Consider the following 14684-nt stretch of genomic DNA (forward strand, 5'->3'; position numbering starts at 1 on the left):
AGCTTCAGGTCTACCTCACCCTCAAAGACATACATACTTGTTTAGTTTCTGAGACTTGGTTTCAGAAAAAATTATAATACTGTGTTCTTCACCAGGCTACTGCACCTTCTATTCATTCCAGACTATCAGGAGCTCCAGGGGCTTATCCATGTTTATTAGGAACCTTATTGTGTAATGTCAATTTCTACATGAAACCAATGTCACCTGACTTTCACAGGTCTTCTATCACACAATCCATCCACCTCTTTGCTCGAGGAAATAAGGGCATCTATCAAAGAGGTGAAGGGATTGTGTGAGAGAAGACCTGCGACAGTCAGGCATGGCTGTCAAAGATGGTAAAAGAGTGGCATTGAACAGACAGAGATGACAACAATTTTAACGGTCCCCTACCTCATGTAGAAAATGGAAAAAAAGAGGCTTAATGATGATGATGACCAACTGAGAACTTACACAGATTCGAACTTATAAAGGTCTTAATGCAGTTCAACAAAACTGCCTACCTCATTACTGTTAACTAAAGGGCCCCTTCCATGTCTACTCAGAGCATACTAATTATCTAAATCAAATTGAAAAGCTGCACATTAAGCCAGATACCCTGATTATGGGAGACATTAATTACCTTTCTATCAACTAGCTAACCTATGATACCCCCAGTAAATATGACCAGAGATTTCTTAATTTTGCAAACTACTGACTCTGTAGTGTTAATTGTCTCTGTACCCATCAATGCGGATGGGGCCAACTCCTTGACCATCTTGTACCATCCCATATGCCACATTCTCCTGTGCTAAATTAGATCACCAGGTTGTAGTCTTCACTCTTAATACAAGCTTTTCTATACATACAACCCTAGCTTATTTCAGGACTATTCAAAAAAACAATCTGCTTTTACTTACTGATGTCATAGACAAACATTATGGTCATATTCCACCAAAAAAAGCAATTCATGATGACACTCTTGCTTTTGCATGTTCCTCTGGATTAATAAATATATTATGGAAATTGCTCTAATCCATCACTCCCGTACAAATCAACGCTACAGGGCAAAGGAAAAGCTCATAGCTCTTTACAAAAATTCCACTCTTTGTCACTATAAAAGCAGTGGTGGCTGGTGACTTCAAATCAAGGGAGGGATGCAAGAAACAACAGAAGGGTTGGCGCTATCTTATGACACATCTATGCCCATATACCCGTGTTTACACAACAGATGGGGTCAGTCATTTTCATCCACAGACGGTCTTACTACCCCCTCATTCTAGCAGCTTTATCATCTATCTACACCTCATATGTCTTACTATGATCAACATGGCTGGCCTTAGGTAAACTGCAGTATCAGATAAAGGACAGCATGTGGTCCATCTGTTGCACACCTCTAGCATCACCCTCCTGTCCTCATGGCTCATCACCATCCAGAAAGTTTAATTCTTTTATTTTTTTATACTTTCTTACTTACTAGATTTTTCATCCATCCTTTCAGCACACCCTAACAGGACAAGACTGTATTGTAATAAGTGTTGAGGAAGTAACTGAATTAAGCCACAGATCTAATGGCCTCTATGTTCCCAAGAAGCTACATGGTCCTACATGATGTGAGGTGCAGCTTAGAGTTTTTTCCAATCTTTTCATCCATTGATGGCCTGAAGAAAAATTGTGAGTAAAGAAAGATTTGTTTTCTTTCAAAGAAAAATAAGTTCTGTCTAAAGCTTAATGTTCAAAGCTGACAAAATAGAAGGTTCAAACCAACTGAGTAGATAAATGTTTGTAAAGACATATAAATCCTGTCTTGGACTAATGTCTGGATTTCTTTGCTCTCCAAGAAGAAAGTTACCTTCTGTGAACTCCTCTGGTGTTATGAAAGTAAAAGCACAGATGGCACTAGAATTCATTAAATAGCCGAAGGTTGCAGGGAGGAAACCAGAGCACTTGAATAAAACCCTCACAGACACAAGCAGAACATGTAGGTGTTTTGCAGTAGGAATCTCTGCTAAAAACCACCACAGAACCAAGTGTTGTGAGATGACAACAGTATTCACATCCCACTGTGCCAATGATTAGTTGCTATCACACGCATCCTACCCAGACAGACATTTATTGTCTACGGTTTATGTTTATGAATGTGTACATGTGAGAGCTCTGCTTGCAATCAAATCAATGAATAAATGTATATGTAATAGACCAGGACTGTATTTCAGCTTACTACTGTCAGAACCAAACAATGCAACCTATTGCCCCCCACAGATGTGAAAAGAGTTATAGCCAATTGTATGACTGTGTACTCCTTAGATTTCTGCTCATGATCAAATGCACAATTTTAAGACATACAGAAATGCAGCTACACGCAACTCAGGTAAACCAAGTGCAACAAACAGCCAAAAAATGTATAAACACAATCCACAAAGGCATTGCACTAGGAATGACACACGCAGGTAAAATCTGTTGTAGTTTATTCCACAAATAAACAAGGATAAGCGCTTTCACAGATAATAAAAACTCTGCTTCATCAGATCCACCATATTCACAACAAAAGCAGCTTAAATACTACATACCCCACCAATCATGAGCTAAACTGACTCACATATCATTTTTCATTTAAAGGTACAAGTGCATACGATCAAAGACATAAAGGCATTTAAAATATTCACCTAAACAACTTACATGCTTTCAATATAGGTATAAGAGGGTCATTCTCATTCAGTCCCAACCCTTTGTATGCTTGCATCCTAACAATCCACTCAGGTTCCACAGTCTCTGTATGATTAATGATGTCATCCATTCTCAGGGTTTCAAAAACCCTATCAATAACTCTAAACTTGAACTTATATTCAGCTCCCTTCTCGACTACATGTTTCAATAGAGCATTTGACATGTACTTGATATTAATGGAATAAAAGTGTTCCCTTATATGCTTCTTAAACATCCGATTGCTCTTCCCCACATAGAATGAAGAGCATGTGACACAGTGCGCTAAATAAATAACATGTTTAGGGTCACAGGTAGCAGAGACTTTAAAATAAAATCTCCTGCCATTGTTATGGTTCACAAAAACATTATCTGTCTCAATATATGTGCTTTATTTGCATCCTACACATGGAAATGTGCCATTTCTTTCAATCCCATCTCTACTCTCCTTAACTCTATCAGGGTAGCAAAGGAGCCACTTAGGATTCTTTTTATTTTTAAACACAAAGGCAGGTTCATCACCCACAATAGTCCTAATCTTCTCATCCATTAACAGAACTGGCCAATGCTTCTTAATAACAGCAGTAACATCAATCACGTTACTGCAATATGTTATTGGTAAGCTGAAGCATCTAAGTGGTTCCTCTTTCTGTTCTAAGTTCTCGTCCCTATATTTCCTAGAGAAGTATAGTCACCCTCTATCAGATCTAAGATGGTGACTAGCATTAAGTCCAACTTACACTTCCCTGCTTTTATATCCCATTTCCTTAAAACTGTGTTCATCCTGGAACCCAGAATCTCAAGCATGAAGTCTAGATGCTCACATGCTCTGTCCCTTAATGATATTACGAAATGCATATGAGGGATGCATACTAGTAATATATAGGAGGGAGTTCGTATAACACTCCTTCCTATATAACATGGTGTCAAATGTCATATCTGGTAGTCTAACAACCTTCACGTCCAGGAACTCTATTGCATCGGGTGAATATCTGATCAAAAATTTCAAAAAGGAAGTGGTACTATGTATATAATCCAAAAAAACGTAGTAACTCCTCTTCAACTCCCAGCCACAGCATATAAACATCATCAACAAACCTATTATATAGGATAATATACTTAAAGAATCTATTTCTTCCATTCAGCACATGATCATTCTCCCATTGGGCCATGACCATATTGGCGTAGCTATTGGCACAGGATGTGCCCATAGCTGTGCCACAGGTCTGAACATAATAGGCTCCATCAAACAGCAGAACATTATTTTCGAGAATTACCTCAAGGAAGAGGCAAATCAAATCGATCAATTTACCATTGTACCCACTGTGTTGCTTCAGGTATTCACTAAGCAACTCTATGCCATCCCTATTTAGGATGACAGTGAAGAGTGAATTCACATATATGGTAACCATTAAACATTGTTGTGTTATAAAACCATCATGCACATATTCATATAGATTCCCAAGGAACTGTTTGGAACCTCTCAATACTACTGTGGAACCATCTAGCACTGGTCTCAATAACTTCCCAACTAAGATAGAAAATGGCTCCATCACCCACCCACCACCCGCTACTATGGGTCTAAAGGTGGTGTATGTGTGGTCCTTATGTATCTTAGGTAACCTGTGAAAAGTAGGCACTCAAGGCAAATTCAGCACATGGTTTCTCAAGTACATTGTGTTATACAAGATTGTCTTATGAGTGAATCTATTTCAGCAGATTTAGATAGTTATTTGACTATTGAACATCCCTGTGTGCCTACTTTTCACGGGTTACCTAAGATACATAAGGACCCCATACACCCCCCCTTTAGATCCATAGTAGCGAGTGGTGGGTGGGTGATGGAGCCCTTTTCTATCTTTGTTGAGAAGTTATTGAGACCAGTGCTAGATGGTTGCACAGTAGTATTGAGAGGTTCCAAACAGTTTCTTGGGAATCTATATGAATATGTGCACGATGGTATTATAACACAACAATGTTTAATGGTTACTATGGATGTGAATTCATTCTTCACTGTCATCCCAAATAGGGATGGCATAGAGTTGCTTAGTGAATACCTGAACAACACAGTGGGTACGATGGTAAATTGATCGATTTGATTTGCCTCTTCCTTGAGGTAATTCTCGACAATAATGTTTTGCTATTTTATGGAGTCTATTATGTTCAGACCTGTGGGGTAGCTATGGGCACATCCTGTGCCAATAGCTATGCAAATATGGTCATGGCCCAATGGGAGAATGATTATGTGCTGAATAGAAGAAATAGATTCTTTAAGTATATTAGCCTATATAATAGGTTTGTTGATGATGCTTATATACTGCGGCTGGGAGTTGAAGAGGAGTTACTATGTTTTTTGGATTATATACATAGTACCACTTCCTTTTTGAAATTTGTGATCAAATATTCACCCGATGAGATAGAGTTCCAGGATGTGAAGGTTATTAGACTACCAGATATGACATTTCACAACATGTTATATTGGAAGGGGTGTTGCAGGAACTCCCTCCTACATAGGACTAGTATGCATCCCTCATATGTATTTCGTAATATCATTAAGGGACAGGGCATGCGAGCATCTAGACTTAATGCTTGAGATTCTGGGTTCCAGGATGAATAGGCTGTTTTAGAACACAATTTTATGGAAAGGGGATCTAAAAGCAGGGAAGTGGAAGATGGACTTAATGCTAGTTGCCATCTTAGATCTGATAGAGGGCGACCATACTTCTCTAAGAAATAGAGGGAAGAGAACTTAGAACAGAAAGAGGAACCACTTAGATGCTTCAGCTTACCAATAACATATTGCAGTAACGTGATTGATGTTACTGCTGTTATTAAGAAACATTGGCCAGTTCTGTTAATGGATGAGAAGATTAGGACTATTGTTGGTGATGAACCTGCCTTTGTGTTTAAAAATAAAAAGAATCCTAAGTGGCTCCTTTGCTACTCTGATAGAGTTAAGGAGAGTAGAGATGGGATTGAAAGAAATGGCACATTTCCATGTGGAGGATGTAAATATTGCACATATATTGAGACAGATAATGTTTTTGCGAACCCTGATAATGGCAGGAGATTATATTTTAAAGTCTCTGCCAGCTGTGACATTAAAGATGCTATTTATTTAGAGCACTGTGTCACATGCTCTTCGTTCTATGTGGGGAAGAGCAACTGGAAGTTTAAGAAGCGTATAAGTGAACACCTTTATTCCAGTAATATCAAGTACATGCCAAATGCTTTAGTGAAACATGTAGTGGAGAAGGGAGCTGAGCATAAGTTCAAGTTTAGAGTTATTGATAGGGTTTGTGAAACTCTGAGAATGTGTGACATCAGGAATCGTACAGAGACTGTGAATTTGAGTGGATTGTTAGGTTGCAAGCACACAAAGTGTTGGGACTGAATGAGAAAGTCCCTCTTAAACCTGTATTGAAAGCACGCAGGTTGTTTAGGTGAATATTTTAAATGGCTTTATTATATATGTATGCTTTTTACAATAGGTCTTTGGTTGTTTGTACTTGTACATTTAAATGAAAACGTTTTTTTTTTTTGTTGTTGTGTCTTTTGGCTTTTCCCGGTTATGGGTCACCACATAGGGAACTCCGGTCCGCTAATGATTGGCAGTAGATTTTTATGTGCTGAGTTACCAGCCCTGACACACAACCTTCAATGAAGGTACGCCCATTCACGCATGTCTCCACACAGAAGACGCTCTAGCTGAGAATCAAACCGGACAGCATCTTACTGTGAGGCGACAACGCTACCGCAGCACCACCACTGCAGTATAAATGAAAAAGGGTGTGTGAGTCAATTTAGGTCATGATTGGTGGGGTTTGTAGTATTCACGCTGCTTCTGTTGTGAATATGGTGGATCTGATGAAGCAGAGTTTTTATTATCTGTGAAAGCGCTTATCCTTGTTTATTTGTGGAATAAACTACAACAGATTTTACCTGCCTGTGTCATTCCTAGTGCAATGCTTTTGTGGACTGGATTTTAAGACATAAATAATGGCCCAGGAATATATTTCAGTTTGCTACTCTCAGAACCACAAAATTCAACCCATTGCAATCCTCTTAAAACACACACACACACACACACACACACACACACACACACACACACACACACACACACACACACACACACACACACACACTGAATGTGTTTATCAAAGATCTCTGCTTGCAATAAAATAATGGGTACATATATAAATAACAGCCCATGAATGTATTTTAGTTTGCTGTTCTCAAAATCATACAGTGGATCTCACTACACCCCCCCCACACAAGTGGAAACAACATAAACAAACACAGATTTGATCATATTTACAAGCACTTGCACGACTGTGTACATTTCAGCCATCTTCTTGGGATCAAATGAATGAATGAAAACATAAACAATGGTCCAGGAACATACTTTAGCTTATTGCTTTCAGAACCATACACTGTATCTCACTGCACCCCTACAAACAGTTGTGACGATTATTACAGCTACTTGTATTTCAGAACACCTCATATGTCTGCTTGTGATTAGATGAATGGATAAATACATAAATAATGGCTTAAGATATTACTTCTGCTTGCAATTTTCAGAACCATAAAGGGCTTCTCAATGCAACACCCCTCCTGTCATGCAAACACTCTCACACATGTGACCTCAATCGTAGCCACTTGCATGAGTATGAACACATCAGAAGTGTGCAGTGAAATTAATGACTAGAAACATAAAGAAAGACTTTGAAATATATTTCAGCTTGCTGAACTTATAACCATACAGTTCAACACAGTGTAACCCTGCTCCACAAAAACACACAGAGATGAAACCACAATTACATCTCTGTACACCTCAGATGTCAGCTTAAAATCAAATGAATGAATAAATAAATAAAATGTTCTAGGAATTTATTTCAACTTGATGTCAGAACCATACAATGCAACACATTGCAACTCCCCTCTCCACATACAAACAGACTCACACACTCCACTCACATACACACATCACCACAGTTACAGTTACCTGTATACCTGTATACTCCTCAGATTTCTATTTCAGACCAAATGAATAAATAAATAAATAAATAGACAAAGAATGGACCAGAAATTTATTTCCAATTTCTTCTGTCAGAACCATACTGTGCAAGCCAGTGCAGCCCCCCCCCACTACACACACACACACACACACACACACACACACACACACACACACACACACACACACACACACACACACACACTACCTTTCAACTGTCCATGGATTTGGCTCAAAATCTTATTCCATCCTTGTTAATTAGTGGTAAAACTGGCAATTTGGTGTGAAAATATGGATTACGCTTAATAAATAAAGACAATCATTAGAACTATTGACTTATTTTACTTCAGAAAATGCATTTTAATCCACATTCACTTATTAAGTCAACTTTTCAAGTACTAATATTTTAAAAATGTGTTTCTATTTGTCCCTGTTTATTTTTGGGTTTGAAGAATATTCACAGTCCAGGCTAGCATGCATAGTACTCCTAAAAATAAATAAATAAAACTTAAAAAAAAAACTCTTGCGGTAGTAAATCTAGGTAATACAGGCCCCTTCCAATTTCCCTATCTTTAGGTTGACTCAATTACCTGAAGCAGTCAAAACCAATAGGAAGTAGCCCTTACTGCTTCATACCCCTGCCCAGTCAGTGTCTTCTGAAGTAGTGTTCTGCCTCTTCCAAAACGAAGAAAGACATGTGATAACATAGGACTGTTTTTTCAAAACAATCTTGCAGAATGGGATGATATTTTTTAACTGAATGAGGAACTCCAAACATGTACAGTTGCATGCATGAAATTTTGATTCTCCAAAATGGAGAAAAGGAGTATTTTTCTTTTATTATCAATGAAAAAAGAAATAATCAAAATATGAATAAAATATTTTTATTGGATGGGGCTAGAGCCCAGCAGACAGTGCCATGGATTGCTCATTCTGATCTAAAAGTATTAAGCTAGATCCCCATGCAAGGCATCAGGTGGTGCAAAACTAGTTATGAATTAGAGTAGCCAGCAATCCCAAGGATTACCACAAAACCTTTATCAGCACCTTCAGGAAGCTCACCAGTAACACCAAGTTCTGCTTTGACCTTTGACCTTATCTGTGATACTATGTTTCTCTCTAGCCCTGAAACCACAGCTAATAAACTTGTAGAACAGTTTTGCTCCAGCTTCACCCCCCGCATGTCCCTTTTCTCCACCCAAGTTTCTTTCTTTAATGTCTTGTGTCTGAAATCACCCTACGGCAGGTCATGCCAACAATATCCAAAGCCAAAAACATGGGTCCTGACAATATTCCAGACCATTTGCTTCCAAGTGTCAAGCACTATATGTCTTAACCCATTCCAGATCTCTTTAGCCTTAGTCTCTCCAAAGGCTATTTATGTGATGCTTGGAGTACAGGCAAAGTAGAGCCTCGCCACTATGGTAGCCTTCAACAGACCCTGGCAACTATAAACTGTAAAGCCATGGTGCACATTATAATTAAACTTATTGACAATAGCATAAGTGACCTCCAAACCCTTTATTCTAATTAATTTCAATTTGTTTAAGGCAAGTCATGTCTGCCACCCTAATTAATTTTATCTTTTAATCTTTGACAATGTTACTGAAGCTGTAGATGAGGACTAGACTGTCCATACTGCATATCTGGACACTGTCATACCCTTTACATCTTTCCACACTTGTGTCTCATAGGCAAACTCTCCAGTAACTGTGTGTTAAGCCTTGCTTTATCCACTACATAATAAATTGGCTTACCAACAAAGCTCACATTAGAAAGGTAAGAGGTATCCCCTCTAGCCACAGGGTGCCACTAGTGATGTTCCGGGTGTCTTAGTCTTAAAGTTCCATTTTACTCAGCATTTACTTCTCAGAAGGGACATTAGGCATACAAGGTCTTTAGCTAGCTGAGATTGCAGATAACTGCAAATTAGGTGCATAATGTGCATTTGATAACTCCCCCATGATACCCATGTTCTCCAGTAAGGCCTGGGTGTGGTTAAGAAGTCCATCTGCTTTACACAGATTATCTGTTGGAGTATCTATAAAAGAATGCTTCTGTTCCTCATAAATGCTTTCTTATCAAACCCATCTTCAAACACACTGCATTCCATCTATCTAAGAACCTTTTACAACTGAAAATGCCCCAAAGATTGATAACTAAAAGATCTCAATTTTATGTCAGTTAAGCTGCCTCAATAGATTCAAATCCCTTTCCAGCTACTCTGTTTGATACAGCTTTTGAGAGGTGGCAAACAGTGTATCATGCAATGAAAAAACTTGCAGTTTTTGAGCTTCTCCATCTTCACAGCTGATAAAGTATTCTTTACTTAAAATGATTGGTAGCATACTCTGAACTAGATAGCATGGACAGCTCTAGAGAAGGAATGAGACCATCCCCACTTGAGCAGTCTGGATCCAGGAGCAGTGTTGTGGTACAGGAAAGATCAAATAAGTCGTTCTGGTACTTTTCACCCTTGTGCACAAGTTGTGGGTCCTTCACCATAAGTGAGGTGAATTTCTTAGTCTAAATAATCTGCTTCTATTGCAAGGTATTTGTGTGTCTTAATCTATTTAAATCTTACTTGCTATTTGAATGACATTGCAATTGATCCCCACCCTTCAATTTGCTGATGATGTGTCCACAAAGTGACTACATGCAGCTTTTTTGGGTTGTGCCACCTTGATCTACATGGATATCTCAGCCACCACACACTGACCTATAAGCATCATCCTCATGTTGGGCCCCATAGGATCACAGGATCATAGGATCATAGGAGGTTACTAGGTTATTGGCTCTGATGCCCTTATAAGCCTAGCCAAAAGTTTAGCTCATGTTTAGACAAGTCAGCACCCAAACCCCCTGTCCAGCAGAGACACAGGTGGAATCCCAGGAGTGTATTTTCTGTTTCCTATCCAGTTATCCAGGTTGCATTTAAAAAGGGATAATGAGGTACTCTGCTTGATGTAGAGAGGGAGTCTATTCCACAGATGGGGGAGTCTCTGGGACACAAATCTGTCCTGCCAACAAGTCCTATTGATATGACAGACTAGGATGAGGTCATGCATAAGGGTTACTCGAGTGGAGCTTGACTTGTGGATATGCAGCCGTCCCATTAAGGCGGGATCTGAGATTGCTTTGTATGCCAGACAGAGGTCACCTCTGATGAGTCTGTATGAAACTGAGTAGAGGGACAGGACTTTTAGCCTATCTGTGTAGGGAAGATATTTGAAGCCCTGGATTCTCCTGGTAAGGAACCTCTGTGGTCTCTCCAACTGCTCCATGTGCTTTGCGAAGTACATGCCATAGGGGGCATTGTACTCAATAATTGGCATTATACGAGAAGAATAAAGGCATGTTATGACCTCTTTGTCCCTGGATGACATACCCTTACTTATGAGGTGGGCCATGTAGAAAGCTTTCCATACAACTGAAGCAACATGGTGGTTAAAATCAGGTTGTTATCAACCTGGGTTCCCAAATCCCTCACTATTGATTGCTTCCTTAGGACGTTGTTATTAATGTGATAATACATAGGGACATCACTCTCCCCAAAGGGGCTGATAATGCATTTTTTTGGTATTTAGCTTGAAGCCATGTTTCTGGCACATGTCATTTGTTTGGGTGAGACCCTCCTGGAGGACATCCACATCAATTGGGGAATTGATGATCACACCCAGCTTGCAGTCATCTGCAAACCTGGTCAGCTATAGCCCACTGGTTTTGGCCTGCAACTCAGAGAAGTATATCCTGAATAACAGAGGGCTCAAGACTGATCCCTGGGGTACGCTGTTTGTTATGGGTACACTGCTTGAGGTGGCTTCCCCTATTTTGATTAGTTGGGTTCTATCAGTGAGCCAGTTTGCTACCCATCTCATAACATATGGATTGATGCCTAGTTGAGAGAGTTTATCTATTATGCCTGAGTGTGGAAGAGTGTCAAAAGCTTTGGCCAGGTCAAGGTAGGTAGTGTGCACCGTCTCCCCTTGTCCATGGCTTTGGTGACCGTCTCAAAGAAGTCGACCAGATTTAACAGATAAGACCTCCCCTTGATAAAGCCAAACTGTGTGGGGTCAAGTGTTTGAAGGTTGCCAATGTCCCTGTTAATGAGGTCCATGATAATCTGTTCCATGGCCTTGCACATCAGGCTAGTTAGGCTGATGGGTCTATAATTTCCCAGATCGGTGGATGCTCCACCTTTGTGTAAAGGGATGACAGTGACTGTCCTCTACTCAGCTGGGACAAAGCCGGTACTCAGGCTTTGGTTGAATAGGGTGCCTAATGGTGCTGCAAGTTCACGCCTGAGTTCATGTAGGATGCAGCCTGGGATGTTATCGGTTCCCATGGAGGCTGTATTTTTTTTTCTTTGAAAGGGCAGTGATGACCTGTTCCCTAGAGATAAGGGGTGGTGGGCAGGTACTGGGGATGTCATGATTTGCTGATGGGAGGACAGAGGGTAGAAGTTTTCACTGAATCTGTCAGCCAGTAGATTGGCTATATGTACAGCATTTGTGTATGTGGTGTCCTTGACCACCAGTTCTGAACAGATCTTGCTGCTTCCTTTGAGATTGTGGACATATATGAAGAAGGCCTTATGATTGTCTCTAGTAGATGTGGCCAATTTGTACTCAAAGTTAGCTTTAGAGGATTTCATCAGTGCTGTTATTTGCTTGTTCAGGCTAAGGAGAGATTGCTTCCAATTGGGCACCTGCTCCTTCTTGGTCCTGGAAAGCAATTTTTATTTATTTATTTTTATTTATTTATTTATTTAAATTTGTTGACCAGGAGTGTCCGACTGGACGTAGGTCCATTTTCAGCGGAGGCCCGGGGAGAAAAGCTCCACAGTAAAATAAACAGACAGTAGTTACATTGGATTACATAGCGATTAACAATTTAACATAGCAATTACTTACAACATATTTACAGATGAAGAACATAGTACATCAGTAGACAACTAGAATCTTTATCTGTGAAGTACATAACAGACATTAACAAATGTTACAATGAGACGTTCCTGTAGTATAATAAGTACTAGGCTTATGAGCATCTGAGCTTGCTATAATCAAGGTAGTTAGTGGAGTGGAAAGAAAGGTAGTGGTTGGATGGGGTGGATGATATTAGAATGGGAGTTGCAAGGGCATAGCCAGCATATTTTTAGGTGCACTATTAGTAAAGTTTTGAAGTGGATGCATGACGGTACGGGGGTAATTGTGGGTGGGAGTGAGTTCCATAATTTGGCTATGGCGCAAGAGAATAGTGCTGCACCAGCAGAGTTATTGGCTTTAGTGATCTGCAAGTGATTTTTGTTGCTGGATCTTAGTGGTCTGGTGGTGCGATAGGGTTGGAGTAGATTCTGGAGGGATGGGACATTTAGTGGATGGTTTACTAGTTTGTGGGTGAGTGAGAGTTGATACCACTGAAGGAGGTGAGGGAGTTCAAGCCAGCCCAGTTCAGCAAGTGAGAGACAGTGGTGACTATGGTAGGATGCCCCTGTGGCAAATTTGGTGATTTTGTTGTAGCAGGTCTCTAGCTTGTTTAGATCACATTGCCTTAGGTTGGTATATATTGGAGAGGCCATAAAGTAGGGTGGAGATAAGGTGGGAATTTGCTATTGAAATCTTTGCTGCTTTGGTGAGAAATTGCTTATTTCTGTATAATGCTCCTAGTTTTTTGTGGACTTTTTTTATGGTCATTTATATGTGAATGTCAAATTTTAGTTTATTGTCTATTTCCATTCCTAGCAATTTTTTCCTCTTGTTATATAGTTTATTTATTGCAGATGTCCACCAGACAGGTTTACTCTTCCTTGTGGAGGATGATTTTGTCCTGTCAGGTATTCCTGATTCCATGCATCTATATAAATGCTCGTATAGTACTTTGGTGGAGATTTGAACATTGGTGCCAGTTCCCAGAGAGGGTGAGGGTGCTGTGAAGCTGTTTATACCATCCCTCAGGAGAAGCTTTGGAGAAGTTTTTTTGTTTGACCCTAGCTAGTGGGGGGTGGGGGTGGGGGTCAGGGGAGATGGTGACTTCGAAAGTGACCAGTTTATGGTCGGATCTTACCAGGGAGGATGAAACTGTAGGGGTGCTGCAGTGGTTACTCATGTTGGTTAATACCAAATCCAAATTATTATCACCTCTTGTGGGGGTATTGACTAGGTGTTCCAAGGCATTTGCATTGAAAAAATCGAGGAATCTCTGGACATTTGTGTTCTGGCATGAGTAGTTTTTCCAATCTAATTAAAGTCACCCAGGATCAGGGTAAAGAGTTGAATCTTGATAGATTTGAAGAGGTCTGGATAGGTGGAGTGGGCATCTTAAGTCAAATTTGGGGGCCTGGAGCTAACTATAATTTGAATAGGGGTCTTGTCAATGGTTAACTGCACCTGGAGTGTCTCCTGTGCATCATACTGTTTGACCAGCATGGAGGTGTGTGTGTCTTTAATATATATTGAAAGTCTCCCTCCTTTGGCTTTGCTGCCCACAGTTTGTGGTCTGAATGTATGATAGGATGAATAACCAGGTAAGGCTGGGGTGCTCTCTGCAGCTTTGAACCAGGTTTCTGTGACTGCACAAATGTCAGCATCTTCCAGGGTTAAGAATGCTTGCAATGAGGGCAGTTTCATGTTTAGACTCCTAGCATTTAGCAGCATGACCTTTAATTTGCATTTTGTTGAAATTTTTATGTTGGTAGTATCGACCTCATGACTTTTCCTAAAAAAGGCACTGGAGGGAGGCAAGGGCCTTTGCCAGAAGCCTAATTCCCAAGTGAGACAGATGCATGCAAGCCATCTAAAGCAAAGCATCGTGGTCTGTCGATCATATCTTCCCAGGCTTTGGTACTGGATCCCCCCTGGAATGACACCAGAAACTAAGCCAATTGTTAAATCCAACTAGGAGTATTGTGTTCCAGACTGCCTAGTAGGATCACAGGGGCACACAAACTCCTTCAATATGACAATATTACAATCCCAGGAGCTGCACG

This window comes from Protopterus annectens, chromosome 1.part1 (genome assembly GCF_019279795.1).
Source record: "Protopterus annectens isolate FY-2018-M chromosome 1.part1, PAN1.0, whole genome shotgun sequence".
Lineage (NCBI taxonomy): Eukaryota > Metazoa > Chordata > Ceratodontiformes > Protopteridae > Protopterus > Protopterus annectens.